This window comes from Marmota marmota, unplaced genomic scaffold (genome assembly GCF_001458135.2).
Source record: "Marmota marmota marmota unplaced genomic scaffold, marMar, whole genome shotgun sequence".
Classification (NCBI taxonomy): domain Eukaryota; kingdom Metazoa; phylum Chordata; class Mammalia; order Rodentia; family Sciuridae; genus Marmota; species Marmota marmota.
In genome coordinates, this window is record NW_025999968.1 from 19,557,681 (window position 1) to 19,563,100 (window position 5,420).

Genomic DNA, 5,420 nt, shown 5'->3' on the forward strand with positions numbered 1-5,420 from the left:
GCTAATCAGTTATAAAATGTTAGCTCTAGAAGGTGCCTTGAAGACCATGAGTTAACTTCCTTCCTTTGCCAAAGAGGAAACAGATACTTCAGTTACCAGTGGTACCCCTCCTATGTAAGTGTCCTTCTCCGAGTGCTTTTCTGCATCTCTCTTGTCAGGTCTTGGTTAGCACATAAACACTTGCCAGCAATCATTGTAACCAGTGTTGGCAAAACACAAATGTTAATGCGTTTTAATCAGCTAGGCTTTTAGAAAACTTGGCCTGAAGGTCTGGAATAATCCTACTTAGTTCTACAGATGAATGGTGTAGCAAGTTTTAAGAATTTTTATTCTAATTAATGATGGTGATAGAAATGGCAGTTGTGTTCACAATGATAGAAGAAACCACAAAGTCATGTGTTGGGTGGGCATGTGGGAGTGTGTCCTGACCTCACCACATGTTTCACATTCTCAACTTTCTTATTGCATTTCCTTCTAGCTTCTGTATTATTTAGCAATAAGCCTGGGGCATGACAGTGCCTCTGCTACCAAATGTGAATGGAGCAAATAAATCATACCACTATAAAAGTGGACTATTAATATTTTCTTGGTACATGGGGGAAATGGGGCATCTGTGCAGCCTACACTTTCTAGATACCCTTGTATAGACCAAAATTGACCAATTTCCTCTCATAGCACAAGCCACCTTGGCTACGGACGTAGCCCTGTTCCTTTCCTTTCCTTCACTGTTTCCTGATATATGGGATCTGATGCCCTGAGCCAGAGGGTTAGGACACTTCTACTGCTAGCATAACTAGGTCAACGTAGTTGGAACCTGGAACCAGTAAAAAAAGAAATTCTGCCTTTTGGCTTTGGCTTGAATTTGTGATGAGTAATCAAAGTGAATGGTATAATGTACTTTATTAAGTATAAAAAAGGACTTCAAAAACTATGTTCATCTAAAACAATCCATAAAGAGTGCATTTGGGATTTTAAGGTCTCACTGGAGAATGCGTTGGTGATTGCCCTAAAAACCTTTCTGTGGACAGATATAATGTACCATTTCTGTGATCACATGAACACTGCAGGGATAGTGCTGTTTAGTTTCACTTCTTCTGGGCCTTTTTTTTTCACACCATCACAGCTTCTCTGCATGTTAGGAACTCTACACTCTTCAAGGGGAGCTTAAAGTATCCCAGGCCACAGAACACAACAAGGGGTCTAGGCAGGGCCTTTGGGTGGGTGAGGCAGCAAACTCCAGGCCTGGGTGAACTTCATTTTGCTGGCATTTCCGTCCTGGCCTGGAATCTGTTGTTGATAAATGGAGTTTTCTGAGAGACAAGAGCAATTAATGTGACCCTTTAGCTTTTGCAGATAAGGGACTCACTCTTGACCTTGAGGTGGGAGAGAAGGTAGGGGCTGGGCTACAAAAAGTGATTCACCGACTTCTAAGGGTCCCTTATACTAGACAGAGAGATTCAGCTATTCTCATGAACTCATCACGAATCATTCTCCCACATTAAGTCTCCCCACGGAGATTGCATAATTGTTGCCTTTTGAGAAACACATTTATTTATTTAGATTATGGTCTTTCCCCATTTTTAGTTTTAAAATATCTTTCATAGAATGATTGTGATGTTCAATTTTCTTGTTTTTGATGGCCCAACTTGGTGAAATTGGCACTTGGTAGACTTTTACAAATTCTTCATTTTTATAAAACATTTACTTGTTGCTGAATCCCCCAGAATCAGGAAAACAGGATATGCATGCCCTCAGTATCAAGAGTGTCCAGAAAATATTGGGGAGAAGGAGGATCTTGCAGACACTATAGATAAAGCAGACAAGGGCATGGAGTGCCAGGGGAGGGAAAGAAAAGACAGGTACTAGGCAGAAAATGAGTTAATTCAGAGGGCATGAGGTTAGGTAGAAAGGTACAGGCCTTACAAAAGCTATAACACTGAAGCGGAAAAGAGTGACCATAGGGGCAGGTGCATGCTGACAAAACAGAGGGGCTCTTCTGTGCATGTGGGTGGTCCTGGAAATTGAATGGAATAAGAAGCCTGAAACTGCTTTTGTTTTGTCACGGTGGCAGAGAAGTAAGCATTGCTAGAGGTTCCTGATTCACTTGAAAAGGAACGAAGTTTCAATATCTTCCTTCAATTTAGAATACGCACAGAAGAGCTGGCCATGGAATTCAATGTTAACAGAATGAGGGAAATGTGACAACAGCATCTCAGATAGCCAAGACAAGGTAAAGAAGGTACCTCTCCCAAATCTCCCGAAAATAACAGAAAACAGGAGGATTAAACAATATTATAGGTAAGAAGCAGCCACAGTTTCAGCTGAAGCTTTATGATCTACTTTTTATGTAAATGTTTTAAATTACATAGGATAATATAACTATATTCTTATTATAAAATATTAAAATAATGGAAAATAGTAAAAATGCTGAAGAAAATGGGTAAGCAATTTAAAAATATTACCTTCCACATACATTTAATTTTTTAAAAATTTCTATCCAAAATGTCAATTTCTTTTTTTAAACTTTACCTACCTACTTATCTATTCTGAGAGGTTAAGATCTTGGCTTTGGATTCAGAAGTCTGAGTTCAACCCTTGGGTTTACTATGTACTGTGCATCCTACCTCTTAGAGATTCAAGCATATATCATCAGTAAATGGGAATAATATCAGAAGCTATACACCACAGAGTGATTGTGAAAATCAAGTAAGGAATTTCATTTATACAAGATTTAGCATATTGAATGAATGGTAGTGATTATACGTATTAAGAGGATTTTTAGATCATTGTTGATAAAGATCAATCTACTCTTCAACCTGTCATTATGATTGAATCTCTTCAACCTCAAACTCAGCTCAGGGTGAGCACCAGGTTCATATACTCTGAGAGCCTCTATTTTGAGTAGGACCAAGTTAACTGAAGTCCTTCTGGAGTGTCCTGCAGCTTATCTACTCATCTTATCATTTATGGGCCACAATTACCAACAGTTTAGATATATGAAAACAAACTACTGATTTAAAATTTTCGGGGTTGTTACTGTGTGGGATCATGACTATGATAAAGTACAAAATTTATCAGAATTGCAATAGTTATTCTGGTTTGTAAATTCTTGGAGAAATAACTAAAGTGAGTAAAGATCTAAATATACTAGAAAGAATAGAGCTCCACAGTTTCCTGCTAGACTATTTTGGAGTAATATTGGCCACAACTTTCAATAATTACAACAACGGGAAAATTATAATTAAATATAAAGGTATAATAATACCTTTAAAGAATAGAGATATGACTCAAGTCATTTTATGAAAAGTGAAATTGGTAATTTCTCCTAATTTTTTTTTTAAAGTGCATGCATTTTAATGGTGTAATCCAGCAAATTTTCCCAAATCAAACACATGTAAGTAACCCAAATAGAAACTGTGATTAATTACAATATAAAATCTTCACTGCTTCTTCTTGTTTTTTTTAATTACTGAATTTTAATAAACAAAACTGTAAAAGAATTTACAAATTTTATCCCCATTTTTCTTACAAATAATTTTTATTTTATGAATCTGGATTTTCTGTTAAAATGTAATAGGTAGAAATAGGAACTTATAATAATAACCTTGATAACTCCATGCTTCACACACTTTTTTTCCATTGATCTCTCTCTACTTGAATAGAACTTTTGAGAGCAAGCAGATGTTATATCCTCTTGAGTTCAAATGCACATGACTGTGAAGGGTTCTGTGGAATGAAAGCATGAAGAAACCAGGCTGTTATCATAATCTATGTTCCCAGAATTTGACCCTGGAGCACAAACAAAGCCAAAGGTTGAGACAAGGCATTGGCGGTTACCTTGGTTGCCCTGCTTTTTACATCTCTAAATGGTGTGTCAATCAACTTTAGAAAAATGAGCAATTATAGAACAGTGTTGGGATTCACTTCTAATTCTTAGAGCTCTTTCCTCATTATAATCACATATGCTGTGGTGAATTGTTTAATATCTACTTATCTTTAGGTTATTGAAGAATAAGGGAGATGAAATAGATGGACATTCTTCTTTATTCTAGAAGGAGTTTGTTTTCTAAATGGGAGTGTGAATGGGGTCATACACAATAATAGGAACCTACCTAGTGTCAGACTGTCCCTGAGAACAACCAGACTTCTGTTGTTAGACTACAGGGGGAAAAACTTCAACTATATAGACAGGAACATCAGCAGAGATGAAGTTGTTCTTGGTGGCCTGACACCACGAGGATTGCCCCTCCTGGCTTGGGGACTGATGGCTCAGTGTGTATCATAGGATGGTGCAACACAGAAATCAACTCAACCTTCACAGGTCCCTTATTACAGCAGACTTTTGTCTTTCCAACTCTCAAATGTGCTGTTTTATCATGGAATTTATAAACTCCATGAACAAGCAGATGGACTATTATTAAAAAAATAAGAGAAAAGATAAGAAGGGATGATTTTTTTTTTTTTAGATAATAGCAAAAGTAGTGGATTTGAGTACTTAGAAAAACCTCACAAATAATTGCAATGATTTTAATTGACAAGTGGCTGTTAGGTAAGTTTCTTGGAGCTCTCTCAGTTATATAACAGCACAAAATAAACATGGTCATGACTTGTGTCTATCCAGGCCTTCACAATTAATGACACAATTGTAAGGAAGCAAACACTCATACACTCATAAGGTCCAGGTACAGTAAACTGATCCCAGATCATCCCCAGGGGGCTGTACTGTATTTTCAGGTTTAAGCCAGCCCCAGAATTATCACCAGAGGCTGGAACAATGCAGCCTTGCAGCCAGATAGCATGGGGCAATAGAAAATGTCTGGATTATGCCCAGAAGACCTGGGTCAAAGTTTTGGCTTTGTGCTTCAGTGACTGTGAGACTATGAATAAATCATTGCACCTTTTCCTATCCCAGTTTCTTTACATGTAAATCCAGTTTTGGAACCAGATTACTTTTAAGGTCCCCTTTTAGCTCTAGTAATTTGCTAGTTTTGATAGGCAAAATCATCTATGTTTTTAATTTGAAAGTGAAGGATTTAAATGTATAATATTTTCTCTTAGCTTCTGCATATGTGCTTTTATTTTCTTAATGAAACACACTTGTCAATTAAATTAAGTCCTACTGCAGATATGGTATCCATCTTTCTGGAAGATATAGTTATATAGGAATAAAGAATATTTGAATCTGGGACATGACCAAAATTCCACAGAAATAGGATTAAAAAGTGCTAACCTATTTGCCAGAAGATTGGCTTTCATTAAATGCATGAATTTTCTGGTGATTTTGATCTCAAATTCCACCCTCTTGCAGAAATGCAATTTAGGCCAAATACCATATCCAGAGATGAGGTAAATTTAATCACTTTACTCTGAATGAAATACAATTGATATATATATATATATATATATATATATATATATAT

At 36.6% G+C, this 5,420-nt stretch overlaps 1 long non-coding RNA gene across 6 annotated transcripts in view; it reads left to right on the forward strand.

Moving 5' to 3' along the window:
- Positions 1-1,949: 1,949 nt before the first annotated feature.
- LOC107136370 overlaps positions 1,950-5,420 on the forward strand; it is a 41,925-nt gene continuing 38,454 nt past the window's right edge. For all 6 annotated transcript variants that reach the window (XR_007347685.1, XR_007347686.1, XR_001502683.2 and 3 more), the window contains exon 1: positions 1,950-2,298. This is a non-coding gene — a long non-coding RNA (uncharacterized LOC107136370). The remainder of the gene's footprint in view (positions 2,299-5,420) is intronic.